At 32.6% G+C, this 19,713-nt stretch overlaps 1 pseudogene; it reads right to left on the reverse strand.

The window, feature by feature from the left end:
- Positions 1 to 7,447: 7,447 nt before the first annotated feature.
- Positions 7,448 to 8,301, reverse strand: LOC120075386 (putative carbohydrate esterase At4g34215; annotated as a pseudogene).
- Positions 8,302 to 19,713: the final 11,412 nt, after the last annotated feature.

Below are 19,713 nucleotides of genomic sequence, written 5' to 3' on the forward strand. Positions count from 1 at the left end.
TCTTATTTTTGTTTATCTATTATTATGTTTTGCATATTCATCTATTCTTCATGGGTTATTTTTATTCAATACATTCAATGAAATTTTTGAAATTTTTGTCAATTTAATATATGCACATTAATTTGTAATCATCATTTTTCTTTCAAATCAAGATTTTTTTTTTTAAAAAAAACTAATGGAGGACGGAATCTAGAAAATTTTAGAATACGATTTTCTATAATTCTTGAGATGGAGAGTTTGATTCTTTGGAGTCTGAGATCAATCTTCAGTATATAATTTTTTTTACTAAAGCCCTAATATGTCATTTTCATGTTTGCTTAATTTATTATGATGTTTCTTTACTTGTATAATGTTCATATTAAGTTTTCCTTGATTTTTAATTAAAATTTCTGAAAGTTTTAAAATCCTTCTAATTTAAATTTTTTTAAGTTTTAAAATTTTTCATAAAACTCTTTTTAAATCACTTAAAATTTTTCTTTAAAATTACATTTTTTTTTTATTTTCAAACATTCAAAAATTAATCTATGATTTCAAAAGGTTTCCTAATCAATGTTTGCCAATAATTTGTTTTCAAGACCGTTTTCCTTAAAAAATTCTTACGATGAAATCTAGAAAATTTGTGAGTCCGATTTCTTAGAATCCTTTGAGGTATGGAATCGCATCTTTGGGAGTCCTAAATTTGATCCCAAGAAAAATGAGTTTAATTAATATCTAAAAAAGTACTTTATTTAAAGACTATCCTCTGATGGATATTAAAAAAATGTAATAATTTCTCACTTTCTTGAAGTGTGGAATTTTTCCTCAATTATAATATAGTCAAATTGATGGTAATGCTTCCACTTATTTTATGGCATCATTACTTCAAATATTGGAGTAATGAGGAGTAAAATAAGACATTTATTTTTTTAAAAAAAAAAAATCTAAAAGAGTAATTTTAAAGAATATTTTCAATTCAAGATTTGAATTTTGGCCCCCGTTTTCTAAATGGATGTTGTGGGGTGCTAACACCTTCCCCATATACAAATGACTTCCAAACTCAACTCTAGTTTTCACATACCATTTTTGCTTTTTAATTAAAAATTGTTTATTTTACTTCCGTGTCCAATCACACCATAAAAAAGATTAGTGGTGACTCATTTTTATTTTTCTTTTAAAATTAACCCTTTTTTACGATGTCGGCCGTTACGCATCGTCTTGGGCACATGGCGACAGGACTAAACCCACAATGTCACACCCTACCCTAAATTACCCTCTTAACTTGGAAGGGAGTATGACGGTAGTAGTTACCAACCCTTTTGCTAGCATTTACTGCCTAACCTACGTTCATAACTTGTATAGAAACCTTGATATATAAACATTTTCAAATACATACTGAATAGAACAACTAGAACTTATCACATTCATCTCATCGGGTTTTAAGACTATTCACATATAAACAACTTATGTACATTACCACAAGATGAGCCAACATATAACACTAGTCCCTGTATGATAGACACATGTGTACTAACAATTGCAGAGTCATCAACCAAGCTTCTTTCAATCTGAGTTTTTGAGTGGTAGAGTAGCAGCAGAGTCGTCTTCTAGGAAATAACCGCTACTTGGGGAAGAAAATATTTTGAAAACCATGAGCTAAAAGTCTAGTGAGTGACTAACTTTTAAAACATAAGTATCATACATAAAACTAATAATAAAACTAAAAGATTTAATTGGAAACATTAACTTAGGCAACCATCATTCACATAAACATTAACATAACAAAACATATCTATACTTAGTTGGACTATTCCTCAGTTGAGAGTTGCCCCCTTGCTTAACTCCCAATACTTATACTTAGCCTTTTATCTGAGAGTGAACCCTTTTGTCCGCTCTGTACCTTACTTAACTGTATTGCTACTTAGCTGAGAGAATGAACCCTTTTGTCCAGCTCTCCATACTACTCAAGGTTAAGGTGTGTCGCCTTTGTCCACTACCTTCCACCTAGCTTTCCTCATACTAACCAAGGTTAAGGTGTGTCACATTTGTCCATCATCTTACCTAGTCTTTCTCATGGTTTCCTAGGATAAGGTGTGTCACCTCTGTCCATCACCTTTCTCCTAGTCTTGTCTGTCCTACCTGCATGTAGATTGGGTCCTATCCTCAAGACTCAGAGACAAGCCCTGTATGTCTCTATTCTGCGACCAGGTTTGCTATAACTGCTAAGGTGGCACTTGTTTCTCCCGAGCCTGGTTCTGGGTAGTCTGTCCTGCGATCGTGTTACAGATTAGCTCCTGTAGTTTTTTCATTAGGGAGGATGCAACGACTTCACTAATTCTTGCTTCCATTTCCTTCTCATCGACTTGGGTCATAGGTAGATTCGGAGCTGTCGGAATAGTCTGGCTACTATTTGCTCCCTTTTTATGCACCCCTGGAGGGGGAGGATCCTGAACTCGTGGATGATGCACTTGGGAGTCCTGAACCCTCCTCTAACAGTCTTTCTTGCTCTAAGTTTAGGTGTTATGTCCTGTCATGAACTCATAAATTAGCTTTTTACCTCTAGGTCCTTCTCAGAAATCATGCTACTAAAACATTACATCACTAATCTCATATATGCACTGAAAACTTTCATTAATATGACATACCTGGTGATGACGAGGAATTCGTTATTAGGACTATAACCTAGACTTACATAGTAAGTTAGTCCACAGAACCCAAAACATGGGATCTGATACCAACTGTAACGACCCGACCTCCTAGAACTCAAGATCCAAACCTAACACCCAAACATCATGGCAAATTATTTTAGGCCACAGTCCATGGTTCAGTCAAACTTAAATCGAGTAATTCATAAACATACAACATGCTTAACAACCCACATGAGTTTAGAGCCTTACCCTTCATGAAGATTCGTCGACTACACCTTTAATAGACTGGACGACAACTTCAACAACCTAAAATTTCGCCCTAACATCCAAAATATGACGAGTGCCAACAAATCAAAGCCAAACTCTAATGATTGTTCAAAATCCTCAAGAAATCCAATCAAAACAATTTACACTTACCTTTAATCCAAGATTCCGACAAAGACCAAAGTGGACCCGACGCGGTAGGGACGACAGCTACCGACAACGGTATGACGGGGGTGACTGATGCGCAACTGGATCTGGTGAGATGGAGCAGGTCTAGGCCAGACAGATCTGGTCAGTGGCGGCAAAATTCACGATTGACGGATATAACGCGGCTGACAGATGAGACGACGCCCTCGACTGGGCGATGCAGCAGTGAATGGAGGACGGTGGCTCGGGTTGGCACTCACGAACGAAAATGCGAGGAGGTGCGACTTTAGTTGGATAGTGAGCGACGACTGGAGGGTTTTGCGGGGGTGGGGTCGACGTGGTGTGGTCATGAGGTTGCGTCGTTGGCGGCTGAAGGTCGGGCTTCGATGATGGTGCTGGAGAAAACGAAAACAGAGGGGGTTGAGGTCTCAGGTGGCATGAGGAAGAAGAAGAAAATAATTTTTTTTATGTAATAATAATAATAATAATAATAATAATAATAATAATAATAATAATAAAATTTAAAAAGAAATAGAATAGACTTTTATTTTATTCTTTTCCTTATTCTACTTTATTTTATTAACTTTCTTTTCTTCCTAAAATGAAATTAATTCCTGCCATTAATTTTCAAATTGAATAATTTTGATGTCAATAATTAAATTCCCACAATTACACTTAAGTCCAAAAATTCCGAAAATACCCTCAATTAATAAAAATTACTGAAATTACATAAATAGTAAAAAGTCGGGGTGTTACAGTTTAATTTCGAATCTTATTCAAATTAATTTTAGATTATAATGTATCTAAATATGTTATATTAATTGTATCATATACAATTAACATTATTTCCTTAAATAGTTTGAATAATTCAAATTATTTCAAAATTATTGGTCCTTGTTTATTCGTTGTGAGCTAGCAGGGGACCTAATGGGCCTATAGATTAAAAGCTCCAATGCTTCGACATTAACTAATTAAACTCTTTAATTATGTTAATGAACATTCATTAACTATGGGTCACTCCACCAAAGATCCAGAGCTGCACTCTTCACACTGTAGAATATTTATACATCCATTGGATTTACCCAATACAATAAATCGATCCTTCACAAGAAGTTTGTAATTATAGCTCGGTCAAATTATCGTTTTATCCCTGTAATTACCTCTTACTTTTTAAGTATGACTGATCTCTCTAATGAACAATCTGTTTATGGTTCTACCATAAACCAAGCGAGTGAGAGGGCGAGTACCTTTTGTTCAAGACCCGGAATCAACATTTAAGGGAACTACTTCTCTATTTATCCTAAAAACGGGGAATGAGTGAATTTCATCTTGTATTGTTATGTTCCTAGCTCCCTACTTGGACAAATCCCCAAAATGTTAGGCTTATTGAGTCGGCGACTCAGACCACTTTCACCCATACAAATCAAAAGATTGCCCCCATAGATAGGAGTCCATAACTCACTCAGGATTGAGAACGAGTTACATGATTATTTTATAAAATATTAATCTCTTCAATTAATAGTGTTATGAGAGATTAAGTATTTTGTGGTTTGGTCTTATATAAACTCATTGTATTGGATATCCTCACTCACATGTCTTTGCATGAATGATTTGGATAAAATCATTTGTAACAATTACAAAGTGGGTCGTATCCATAATGTTACCAAGAAAAGACACCCAATCTTAATCCATATACTAAAGACCCTTTAGGTTATTACTTGAAATAAGATCTACCTATATGTCCACTACATACTCTACAAGTTTCATTAAATAATCTTGGATTTTTCTCGTAATGGATAACTAATTATTTCATGTTTAAAATAATCAATTATTATAGAAAATAACTAATTAACTACAAGGTTTTAGGACATAAATCCCAACAGTTGAAGCCCGGAGTTGGTCGCCGGAGTTTCTTGCTCGATGGTGGTCGTCAAAGTTAATCATCAAAGGTTGTAGTTGTAAGTGGTTGTCGGAGCCTATGAAGGTGGCTATCGGAGTTGATCATCAGAGATTGTTATCGAAGGTGATTGTCGGAGCCTAAAATTGGTGTTTGGAGTTCGATATGCAAAGGTTATCATTAGAGTTGGGGCACCAGAGTTGTCATCGAAGGTAGTTGCTGGAGTCCAGAATTGGTCGTCGGAGTTGGTCATGCGAAGGTGGTCATCAGAGTTGGTTGTTGTTGTTTTTATCGGAGGTGGTTGTCGAACCCAGAGTGGGTCGCCGGAGTTGTCATTGGAGGTGGTTATTGGTTCCCGGAGTGTGACATTGATAGTCGTTGATAGGGCCGACGAGTGGAGTCATTGAAAACAATGGATGAAGAAAGAGTTGGGTTAAGTGAGTAAAATATACCAACTCAACTCTATCAATATATAAAGTCGGTGGGCCGATCATTGTGTTATACCAACTCAATTGAACTCATGTTAGTGAGCCAAACAACCCATTAATGATATAACTTGTAAGAGATTAGAATTTTCTCATCAGAAGAGAAATATATTAGTAAATAATATTTGGTTGTTGTTATCTGATTGTTAAAATGGTATATACTAAATTTATGAAGAATGATGTGACGATCTATAACAAATGAAGAATACGACTTATAAAAATAAAGACAGCAATGAGGTGGAGCTATATCATGCAGCCCTTCTATCAAAACATAGTAAAAAAAAAAGATAATTCAAATTAAGAAAAAAATTATTTGCCACATGGAAAATTTTAATTGAGTGATTGGCTAGACATATATATATATATATATATATATATATATATATATGTATATTTATTTATTTATTTATATTTAAAAAATAAAACTAAAAATGGATAAGAAAAACTGGTTGGAGAGAAAATTAAGATTAAGGCAAGTTGATCATAAGGATGTTAGAAAAGAGAAATTGAAGAAAAAGAATCAATTTGTGGCAATGCTAATTAATTGTTATCGTCTTCCATTCTCACTTCCATTAAATTCACTCAATTTTCTACTAGACCCAATCTGCCAGTGTTAGAATAATAAACACATAATTTGATAAATGGGTCAAAATTAACTACGCTAAAAAGAACTCTACTAAAATGTAAAAAAAATGACTCTAAAAGAAGAAAAAAAAAGGTGAACTTTTTAATCATTTATAAATTTGGGCTCACTTAGACAAAAGCGAAAGGGTAAAAATACAAAACTACAGAAATTCTCAAGATTTAGGAAGTGCTCTTTGTTTTATTGATAGGCAGCTACCAAATGACCAAGAAAATGTTTTCCTAATTAAACACTGATTTTTACTTTTATTTTTTTCTCTACCCATTATGTTACAATTTTTTTTTTTAAAAAAAATTTATAAATAGAAAAAATTTCAAACTATTTATAAAAATAAAAAAAAAAACATTGGTGGACACTGATAGATTTTTATCGACATTTATTAGTGATAGATTTCTATTAATTTCTATCATTGATAGACTTCTATCAACCTCTATCAAAGAAGATTAAAATTTTACTATTTTGTTAAAATAATTTTCTTATTTTTGAAAAATTTTCCAAAAATAAAGCAATATTTTTTTTCATGACTATAAAACAATAATTAAAGAATATTCAAAAGGTGTTCCGAATAAGATAAATTAGTAAGCACTAAATGAGGTTTGTGATGGAAATTGATGTGTTGGGTGCATCCAGTCCGGGAATGTGTATTTAAATCTGCATGGTTACAATCCTTAAAAAAAAAAAAAAACATTTTATTCTTTATATAACAAAACCATAATTATCATTGCATATATATATTTTACCCTTAATATATTTATTTTTATCAATTTTGACTTTCAATTTCATCAATTAAAAGGTTAAACTGTTTATCAATTTTGAAGCACCTAATTATAATTTTTAAATTTAAGTTTTCATACCAAAATGAGAGTAGAGACTGCCTAGAGATTTCATATATTGGAATATTAACAAAAACATTGACTAGCTTGAAGTCCTAATAGTAGATTATCACTTTTTATATCACAACATTTTTTTGAACTTTAGTTTTAATACATATTTATACATCTAAAGTCTATGTTGAAAGGCCATACACATTATTATTTGGATAAATTATTTGGTGGTAATTTAACTAGCTTCGTTTAGAACACTATTCTAGTAAGGTTAGTTTCGTATTTGTATTTTGACTTTAATTACTTTTTTTTTTTCAAATTATAAGATTATTTTTACTAGCTAGACTGGTACATTTTGAGAGTGGTTTTCATAGATGAATCAAATAGCCATTGAATTTAAATTAGGGATCAATGAAATTTAAATCTATTACGTTGAAAGAGCTTAAAAAATCATGAATGAAGTTGAGATTAAATAGAGTTGAGATTTAAAGAAAGAGATGATAGAAGGATGATTTTATTAAGATAGATAAGAAAGTTAATAAAGATTAGAAAATGACAAATAATTAGAGTAAATGACCATAGTGGGAGAGGTAGGTATCAATCAACCATTTATCCAAAATAATTTCCGTTGTAGTATTAAAATGGCCATGATCTTGGTTAAAACCTTCATGTGTGTCAATGTTTATAGGTAATTTCAAGGCATCGATGGTCACCACATTTGGTAACTCCTTACTGACTGCATCTTCTGCTGTCCTTACTGTCGAAAAATCATGAGTATCATGCTTCATCATAAAGTCATAGAGGGCTATTTTAACAAAAATGGTGGGTAAAAATCTAGGCTTTTTATCATTGCAGATGTCGGTTTAGGTTGTCTTTGTATCTACTAGCAGTATCACTCATAGCTGCATCACTCTCCCCTTGAAACCAGAAAAGAGCACGCACAACCCCACCTTCTTTATCTGATACTTTGATTCGTTTGATGAAATTTTTGTAAAATGTTGCATCAGGGTTGTTAGGATTGTTAATCCATTGTTCAATTATGGTGCCACCTCTAGCACAAGGAACTAAATCCACTATGCTTGCTTTTGGCCCTACTTTGCTAATAGTTGGTGAGCAAATGCCATTTCTAGACCAATCCCAACCGTTTTGTTGATGTCGATCGCCTCATGGAGAGGTTCTCGTACTATCTCCTATTGGTGCACAAGGTTCAATCGTAGGATGGATGGGTCAAATTAACATTCTGGTGGGACTACCTGTCCCACTCAAGCTTTCCCACTTGATTATGCTCAACTCCACCTCGGCTAGCCATATTGCTCTGACCAATAAGGATGAATATGTTCTTAGGAAAAGCAACCCTTGAAAGGGAAAAGCCAAATAACATTGTACATAGTAAGATTGATAGTCTAAACAAAGCCATTTTGATCCCTTATGTCTGTGCAAACACAGAAGAAAAGTGTAAAATAAGTGTATACTTGTCTAAAAGAGGTAACTTTTCTTCTGTGTCTATTTGCACAAACACAACTACTCTTCTATCGAAACTTCCTCACTCTTATTTATGTTTTCTTGACTGATTCATACCTCTACCATTTTATGTTAATGACCCCCAACTTTTATACTCAAATTTGTTTCTATTTTTAGCATATTTAGCTTCCAAGTTGTTTTTACAGGGGAGTACTTGTGGATTGGGAGTGTTTATCACCTAAGAAATAAGTGTCTTTCGCTCTTAATTAATTTGGACCATCCAATTTTTTAAATATATATATATATATATATATAAACTTGTACCGAGTACACTTTTATTATCTCATCTTATTACATACTATTTTAATTTTCTCATAGAAGACATTCTTTACATAGATTAAAATATAACAATTGGCTAATAAGAGTATAGTTCAATTAGCATAATGCTTATACTATCGACTTCGAGGTCTGAGATTTTGAATTTTTTATATATATGATTTCTTATTGATTTTCCAACAATATGCAAGATGCTTATTCTATTAGTGGTTTTCGTTTTTAGTCACTATAATATGTAATGATTAATACCCTGTTGTCAAAAGTATTATTAAAATTTACAGAAGTTTCTTTCCATGTAGTTTGATAAATTGATTATAGATCAAATTTATCTACAAAATTATAAAGATTTACTAATTCTATAGTAAAGATTGACACTTAGTTTTGATGAGATTTATCATGCTAGGACTAAGCATTGTAACAAATTTAAAAATATAATGATTAAATTGTTACATATTCATGTTTATGGATTAAATTGTTACACATAGTCTAAATTTTTTCATATTTGAAAATACAATGACTATATCGTTTCAAACTATGAACTTTTTTTAAATAATATTTGTGGTAGGATAATTTGACATTTGACCTTGAGGTCGGACTAAATTATTACTTATATGAAAGTATTTCTTTAAGAAATTACTTATATGGAAAGTTAATTTAACTAAAATGTTTTTTAAATCAATTTTGGGTCTATTTGGATTGACTAGAGAAATTTTTTTTTTTTTTTAAAAAAGGTTATTTTTATTTAAACTCTTTTTATAAAAAAGGATTTTTTTAAAATAATGTTTTTTTAAAATATAATGACAAAAATAGGGTTGGAGGGAAAGATTTTCTAAGAATAGGTGTTTTGGGAAACTATTGACAAAAATGGGGTAGTGGAATCGTGTACCGGGAAACCATTGACAAAAATGGGGTATTAGAATCGTGTACCGGGTACACGATTTCCATGTGGCATACTCGTGTACCCAGTACACGAGTACCGTTTAATCCAGTTAGCACCACGTCAGCTGATTGGTTGACCGATCAGATGCAAACTCGTGGACCCGGTCCACGATTTGTTTATCTTTTTTTTTCTTTTTTCTTTTTTTTTTTTTTAAAGTTGGTTGACTATTTTTTTTAATTGTAGATGTACAACAATATTAAAACTTTAGGAATTGGTCCACAAATTCCTTTATTATTAAACTTAATTATATACTTAATCTACAATGAAAACATCTTGCACTCATATTAAAAAAAATATATATCATGATATTAAAGAATATTTACAATTAGTTCTTTAATTTACAATTTGAAAATGAAAGTTTACATGAAATTTAAAAACGACCCCCCTGACCCTTACCCCTCATGGGGGTTGTCTTTGTTTCCCTCTAAATTAGGTTCACCCTTTTGTTGCTGTCGTCTACGACGAATACGTCTTCGATCGGTGTCAGCAACATTGAGTCGTCTTGTTTGTTGAATAATATCTTCTACGTTGACCAATATTTGCTGACACATTGAACCCATTTCTGGTAAGTTTTTGAATATTATTGAACATCGTCGATAAAATTATTCTGTACAAAAAAAATAAATAAATATTAAACAATATTCATATCATATATATGGAAAATGTCTGATTTTAAATCTCTTACCATGCAGTAATAGTAAGCGCCGTTAGGTGTGATAAATCGCCTCGTGATCGAATTGTACCAGGGAAAGTAGTCGTCTTATACAACTGGCCCATTTGTTAATTCTCCCTGTGCACAATGATCATGTCGTCCATGCCAGTAGAATAAATATTCTGCATGGATTCGACGCCAATCTTGGTCGTGCTTACCTTTTAAATCGATCTGGTGTAGTGTTAGGAGTGTATAGGACAACGGAGGTATCGTTTGTCGCGGACCAAACTGTCTCAACACACGATTTGGATGATGCCACTCTACTATATGAAAGTATATAAGAGGGTTAACGGTCAATCAGATGTCTTCACATCATGACCATAATCAGGTATGGATGACCAAATTTGTGTGTATGGCGTCCATGCCAGTAGGATAAATCTGTGTGTTAATTTTCGGTCTTAAACACTAAATTTTTTAGTTGCTTTGATTTGTATTTCGTATTGAAATTACTGGCAACAATATCGATGGTACGCTCTGGGTTCACTCCAACTAATTTCTTCATTATTAATTGCAGCTAAAATGCCCTTATGTCTATAAACCAACTGGACAAATTCTCACCTTTGACGATAGTAAAAGCAAGGGGAAATATATGTCCGTTTGTATCAATAGATAAGGCTATCAATAATTTCCCCTTATACTTTCCGTAGAGATGAGTTCCATCAATCTGGATTATGGCCTACAATGGTTGAACCCTTCTCTTGTAGGACCAAAACACCAAAAAACTTGTCCAAAAATAGTTGTACCTGGCACATCAGAGGGAAGAAAAAACCAATCTGTTCGTGTTCCTGGATTGTAATGAACAAAATCACTCAACCAATACGGAAGCTCCGAATATGATTTCTGCCAATCACCAAACATAACAATCAACGCTTTTCTCTTCGCCCGTCTATAATTGACATTATAGCCCTATTGTTTTTTAATGGCTTCTTGGAGTAAGGCCACAGGTACTCAAGGATCAGCTCTAACTAAATTTTGAATTTCAATACTCATGAAATTTGAATCAAACTGTGAATGATCCTATGTCAATTATGAAAACAAACATGAGTGTTCTCCTTGAAGTTTGGTGATTTCGAACATCCCATGAGTTTTACGCTGACATGCCCGTAACCTCCAAGCACAACCGTCACTCCATGATTTACATTTAACATACCAAAGATCCTAATTTGATTCCACTATGACAATTTCGTAGTGTTCTGTCACACAATATATTTTACAGCAAGCTGTAAATCTTCTTTGGTATTAAACAACATTCCTTTCTGTATTAAACTACAGTTATCTACACCTATATTTCTTTCTTCCAAGGTAGACCCTAGTTCACATGTTGAATTTGTCATTTCCCAATCTATTTGGGTGAACATTTCCGACGGTACCAACTCAAGATCATGTTCCCCACTACTGTCGTTTTCAAATAATTCATCAACTTCAACGTCAATGTCACTATCTTCCTCATTTCCAGGTTCAAGAATAATTAAATCTTTAAGACGTATCGACATATTTATTATGATTTTTTCAACTGTTATAGTTGACAAAAAATATGTTAATATGTCAACCCAACAAAATCCAATTTCTAAGTTTAGCATATAAGATCTAGATACTATACATTTAAATCAGCCCAAATCTAAGATTTATAAACTATATATTTAAATCAGCTCAAACAAATAAAAAAATATAAGACCTAAGATTTAAGATTTATAAACATATACATATAAGATCGGCCCAACAAATATATATAAGATCAGCCCAACAAATACATATATTTCTAAGTTTAAATCAGTCCAAACAAATAAAAAAAATATAAGATCTAAGATTTAAGATTTATAAACATATACATATAAGATTAGCCCAACAAATACATATGAGATCAGCCTAACAAATTCATATATTTCTAAGTTTAACATACATAAGTTTAAATCAACCCAAACAAATAAAAAAAAATATAAGATCTAAGATTTAAGATTTATAAACATATACATGTAAGATCAGCCCAACAAATTCATATATTTCTAAGTTTAACATACATATATTTCTAAGTTTAAATTAGCCCAAACAAATAAAAAAAATATAAGATCTAAGATTTAAGATTTATAAACATATACATATAAGATCAATCCAACAAATACATATGAGATCAGCCCAACAAATTCATATATTTGTGAGTTTAACATACATATATTTCTAAGTTTAAATTAGCCCAAACAAATAAAAAAAAATATAAGATCTAAGATTTAAAATTTATAAACATATACATATAAGATCAGTCCAACAAATACATATGAGATCAGCTCAACAAATTCATATATTTCTAATTTTAACACACATATATTTCTAAGTTTAAATCAGCCCAAACAAATAAAACAATATAAGATCTAAGTTCGGACGATTATATATTGAAAAACAACTAGAGAAAGAATTTTACCACAGAAGCGTTCAGACGATTTTAGACGGACGAACAAATGGAGGACCCGGTGAGGAAAATCGAGTAAAATCGAAATTTTGGAAGATTTCGGTGAGGAAAATTGAGGACTCGGTGAGGAAAATCGAGCAAAAGAAGCAAGATTTTGGAATTTTCGGAAAGCAGAAAGCAAAATCCTTCGAAGGTCTCGGTGAGAAAGAAGAAAGGCAGAAGCTCTCGGTGAGGAAGAAGAAGGGACGGGCAGCGGTTTAATGGAGAGGAAGTCGTGTATCGGGTACACAACTTAAGGTAATCGTGTACGGGGTATATGATTACCTCAGTCAACCCTGCATGACTGCCACGGCAGACTGCGTGTACCAAATGGACAAGGACTCGTATACCCGGTACACGATTTAGAGCTAATCGTGTACCGGTACACGATTAAGGTGTAATCGTGTACCGGGTACATGATTTAAAAAACTATTTTTGGGAATACTTCCCCTCCAACCCTATTTTTGTCATAATATATTAAAAAAACATTATTTAAAAAAAAAAATCGATAAAAAGTATAGTTTGTTAATGTTGTGTGTTTACCTAATCTATTTTGAATCGTTGTCAAGCAATTCAAGTTTTTTTTCAAGATGACTTTTCAAAATCAAACACTTTTAAATCAAATACACCCTTGATTTTTAATGCTTCTTGATTTACAAAAAAGTGTTACTTTCTGTATTCTACAGGCAAAATTCATAAAATTCTTTGTGATATAACTGCATGAGATTAGGTTTTTCTTATTACAAATAAATTTATTAGTAAATATTTGGTTGTTATCCGTTTGTTAATGTTGTGTGTTTACTTAATCTGTAAATAAAGAAGAAAAAACCTGTGAAGGATGATGTCACGATCTATAACAAAGGATATGACTTAGAAAAAAAAAACTAAAAATAGATAAGGAAACTTGTTGGAGGACAAGAAGGAGCATAACACAACATAGTTCACAAATGACAAAGTGAGTATATTGATTCTTCTTATTTATTTGTGAAGGTGACATGCTTATTATTGACATGAGTAAGTACACGCATGGAGTAATAATATAGTTTAAAATAGTCAAGATATTGAGCATTATCTTTTGAAAAATTGGTTTGATTCTTCTGACTATTTAGAGATTCTTCTAGTTTTATTTAGGGGAACAAACTACAATGAAAATTAAATTAATCTAATCTAATCCTAAAAAGCAATTACAAATATATAGAGGTGAGAACAATCAAAGACATGTCATAGGGTTATGGTCTCATTGATGGATTAAATAGATTGATTGTTTATGCCTTAGATTGATTTTATGCAAATTATAGATCTAAGAGTCTTTAATCCAGGTTTTCTCATTCGAACTCTATCCTATCTAACACCTAATTGTCAACTCACTCTCATGCATATTCGATTAACAATTTAACATGCTAGATTTAATCCAATATCCTCTCTCTCAAGCAAGACACCAAGTAATTCTCATCCAAATAGTGGAAAATTGTTTGAAGCAATGAACATAAACATGCTAAAATAAACTTCGCAATCAATCAATTCCAAGAAACTACCAACATAGATTAAAACAATCCAACAACAAAACTATAAACTCTAGAACTACAAATCAGTCACTCATGGGTACAACATATATACAGATCATTCATGATGCATCCGGGTATAAAGAAATAGAAAATAAAAAGGGAAGAAGATGAAAACCAGATTCTTGATTATCGTCCTCAAATCCAAAATCACACTCCAATGATCTCTTTAAATCTCTACTCCTTTGAAGCTCCAAAATATTGTATCTGTCTAGATCTCAAGTCCTAGTGAGCTTCAATCTATAGGTTCATGAGATCCCCTCTATAGTTCAACAGGGATTTAACTGAGAATTAATTTTTGGATTAATTTGAATTATAATTTAAATTAATTGAAGAAATAAATTATTTATGATATAATTAATTATATATGTGATATAATTAATATAATGTATTTGATATATTATAGTATAAAGTATTTTGAGAAGAATTTGAATATGATTCAAGTGCTGATTATATGAATGAGATTCATATGATTAAATTTAATATAAATATGATTTATAATAAATACCATAAATAGTTGAGAGGAATTAAGTATTTGGATATGATTCGAATATTAATTATATGGATTAGATTCATATAATTGAATTTAGTATAAATGTGATTTATATTAAATATCATCTAATGTTGAGAGAAAATAAAACTATAAGTTATATTGTATTCGATACAATATAAAACTATAGGTTATATGTTGTATTTGATATAACATATAGTATATATGTATATAATAAGGTGGTTATTATATATATATATATATATATATATATTTACTAATTTAATTTAATTTAATTAAAGGGAGGGAGTTACTGAAGGAACTCTTATCAAAGATAACTAGTGAGTGGAAGCAGATCGTTCCAAACCCCATTGTGACAGAACATACACATTTACAATCAAACATCAATAGTTATGCACAAACTTTAAATTACAGCATGCTTCATAAAATTAACACTAAAGATCAAGTGAACATACCCTTGAATAACTTTTCTTCTCGTATCCCTCAATGAAATAACACGAACGTTCAACAGCATGAACGCAACGCCTCAGAAATATCCTCAAACAGCAATGAGTAACACTCGACCCTCAACCCTCAAACAGCATGTAGACACTACCACCAGGCTACCTTGGTATTCTGGGTGTGAGAATCCAGGTGTTGTGGGCTCTGTATGGATTTGATAGAGGGAAGGAGGAATTGAACGATCATGTAGACGATCGAGTAAGTGGAAGAAGACAAGAGACTATCGTGTAGTCTTGGGTACTTGATCGTTTAGTAATGAGCGGCTATTGTATAGAAAAACTCAATGAATGATTGTTTACTCTCTTAAGCTATCGTATAGCTTTTTTTTTTTATGCGCATTCACTTATCGTTCGATTATAAAAAAATGAAACCAATTTTCATTTTATCCATCAGTTACCATAATTGATTACAATTTCCCACCAAGTTCGTTATTAAGAGAAAAAATTGAAACCAATTATCTCATAATTGATTTAATTATAAATAAATAATATATTCATAACCTACAGTTTTAATATCACATCTCATGCAATATATAAACCATAATTCTTTTTCTCCTTTATGACATTTAATATTAATTCCTCCAATTAATGTATCTAATACATCAAATCAATTATATCACATATAATTGAAGCAATTTAATCATATAATATATAATCAAATTCCCTCTTGTTAATTTAAACACTTTAAACTAACCCAAAAACTGATTCTCAACATGAATCCATTGAGCTACCAAGGGGACCTTATGGACTTGTAGCTTGAAGCTCCAACGGTACGTGAATAACTGACTAAACTCTTTAATCACGATATCCACCATCCGTTAACTGTCGAGCAGTACTCCACTAAAGACCAACAACTGCACTCTTCGCACTATAGATATATTATTGTGTCCATTGGATAAAACTAATCAACAGTACAATGACCCTTCACAAATCGTTCGTAAGTACAGTTGGGTCAATTTACCATTTTGCCCCTGTATTTACATGTAACTCCTTAAGTACCACTGATTCCTCTAATGAACAATACATCATAGTCCTACTATAAGTAAACCCTTTTTGGGCCAAGAGAAGGTGTGGCGCCATATTGTTCAAGCCCCAAAATTAGCCCTTAAGAGAGTAATTTATCTACTTACCCCTGTTTTGGGGAAGTAGAATTCCGTCTTGTTTAGCTGAGTTCTCAGCTCCCCAATCAGATGAATCCCCAAAATGGTAGGTTTGAGTTGGCGATCTGACCACTTACACCAATGCAAATAAAAGGACCGCTCTCATAGGCAGGACTTCCCAACTCACTCAGGATTAAGGTCATGTTACCTATAGTCATCTTAGTGAATGAAAGTCTCTGTCATGAACAACGTTATATAACAAGACTAAACATTTCGTTATGCAGTCTTATACAAACTCTTTTGTATAGAGCATCCTCACTCGCATGTCTAATATATGAATGGTCAGGATCAGACCATTTATAGCACTTTACAACATTTGTAATATCTAAAAAGCGGGTCACACTCGTAGTATCACCAGGATAAGGTTTCCCTCCTTTATCCATATACTACAGACCATTTAGGTTATCACTTCAAGCACGATCCACTTGTATGTCTCCACAAACATACATAAGTTATAATGACAACCATGGATCTTAGTTTATTGGTTTATGGTTAATGCAACTAAAATATCTCATATTTCATAGACTATAGTAAATAAAATATCTCAAATTATTACATAAAAAAATGTTTGTTCATACAAGTATTTACAAACTACAGGACCTTACGAGATTTAGGGCATCAACCTTAACAGTTACAACTCCCTCCCTTTAATTTTTTCTCAGCCTAAACGTACAGGGATTGGGGAAGTTCAGTCTTCTTCTTCCACCAATTAAGGAACTGAAAGAACAATCTCAGTTTTGCTCTCCCAAAAATTCTCAGAGAAGAAATTCTTCTTCTCTCCCTCTAAATCTCTCCTCTCTTTTCCAAATCTAGGGCAGAGCCCACCACTCTTTCGTGTTCTCAATCTCAAGGAGTATATAAAAGGTTCATTTCGTAGTGGTGTCTTGATTGGAGAAGAGATCATGATTCGTTCGAGGGAATTCTTTAAGAAAGTGTTCTTCAAAGGTAATGTATATTTCACCCAATTTCCCTCAAATGCATGCTGTAAAATTTGGTTTATTAATGCATAGTTTTATTCTCTAATTTTTGAAATTTTGTAAAAAATAAAAAATTGGATCGATCCTTGCTTCCGTTGCGAAACCACCACTGGTTTCCCTTCAATTGGTGTTATATAACGAGACTAACCATTTCATGGTTTGGTCTTATATAAACCCTTTGTATAGGATACCCCCACTCACATGTCTCCACATGAATGATCAGGATCAGATTATTTGTAGCATTTTACAATACTTGTAACATCTACAATGCAGGCCATGTCCGTAGTGTCTCCAAGATAAGGTACCCAACTATAGACCGTTTAGGTTATTATTTAAACAATATCAAACTGTATATTTTTACATGTTTAAATTACATAAAATAATTTATGATCTTAGTTTATTGGATTGAGTGTATGCTCATAAAATAATAATTATTTTATTAATAATAATTTGTTTATACAATGTTTACAAACTACGAGAATACAAGAGATTTAGGATACCAATCCCAACAATCTACCACTTGTCCTAAGGATTAGGGAGTCTAATGTACAATACAAATAAAATACAAAATACAATAAACTAGGGCATACACTATACCCCAATATCATCTCTCACTTACCCTAGACAATATGCCGCATATCCCGTAGACCCAAAATTTCTATATGACCCTCGAACACTTTAGACGTGAGAACCTTTTTAAACAAATTAGCAACGTTGTGCTCCGAAGCAATCTTCATGACAATCATGTCACCTCGATGCACAATCTTTCGAATCAAGTCATATTTTCGCTCAATGTGCTTGCCTCTTTGATGATTCCTTGGTTCTTTTGAATTTGCCACAACACCACTGTTATTACAATAAAGTGTGATGGGCAAAGACATATTTGGAACAACTTCCAAATCAATGAGGAACTTCTTAAGGCAAACGACCTCTTTAGCAGCGTCACAAGCGGCTACATAGTCGACTTCCATAGTAGAGTCTGCGATGCATCCTTGCTTGATGCTTCGTCAAAATATAGCTCCTCCATTCAAAGTAAACACTGACCATGATGTGGATTTTTTAGAATCCCAGTCAGTCTGAAAGTCAGAGTCTGTGTATCTTGTAAGGATCAAATCCTCATCTTCATACACAAGCATATTGTCCCTTGTTCTCCGGATACTTGAGGATTGTTTTTACTGCTGTCTAGTGATCTAATCCTGGATTGGATTGATATCGACTTACAATCCCTACTGAATAGCAAATGTTAGGTCTGGTATATAACATTGCATACATAAGGCTACCAACAGCTGATGTATAGGGAATCCGTTTCATTTCCTCAACCTCTTAAGGAGTCTTAGGATATTGTTCCTTAGACAATATAATTCTATGCCTGAAAGGTAACAAATCCTTCTTGGAATTGTGCATAGAATATCTGACAAGCATCTTGCCAATATACGATGTCTGATACAAGGCTAACCTTTTGTTCTTACGATCCCTGATAATCTGGATCCCTAGAAAAAACTGTGCTTCTCCTAAATCTTTCATTTGGAATTGGACGGCCAATCGTTTTTTACCTCAGTCAGAAAACCTATGTCATTCCCAATGAGTATGATATCATCCACATACAACACAAGGAAAGCTACTGAGTTGTTGATGATTTTCTTGTAAACACAAGACACATCAACATTTTGATCAAAACCATAAGATTCGATCGCAACATCAACTCTTATATTCCAAGATCGAGATGCTTATTTTAGTCCATAAATGGACCGATTAAGCTTGCAATTCTTTTGCTCTTGATTTTGTTTAATGAATCTTTCTGGTTAATTCATATAGATGGTCTCTTCAAGATTACCATTCAAAAAGGCAGTCTTGACATCCATTTTCCATATTTCATAGTCATAGTATGTGGCTATAGACAAGAGAATTATGATAGACTTTAACATGATAACAAGTGAGAAAGTTTATTCATAATCCACTCCCTCAACATGTGTATAACCCTTTGCCACTGTGTCTTTCCATCAACACCTCTTTTTCTCTTGTAGATTCATTTACAACCTATAGGTTTTATCCCATCAGGTTGATGCACAAGCTCCTAGAAAAAATTGAAGTACATGAACTCCATTACTTGATTCATGGCTTTAATTCATTCATCTCTGTCAATATCTTCCATTGTTTGTTTATAAGACAATGGATCCTCAACTCCATCATCAACTATGATGTCTTGGGCTTCTGTTAAACCCATGTA

This window comes from Benincasa hispida, chromosome 4 (assembly GCF_027475165.1).
Source record: "Benincasa hispida cultivar pf3 chromosome 4, pf3_genome.v1.1, whole genome shotgun sequence".
NCBI classification, from domain to species: Eukaryota; Viridiplantae; Streptophyta; class Magnoliopsida; order Cucurbitales; family Cucurbitaceae; genus Benincasa; species Benincasa hispida.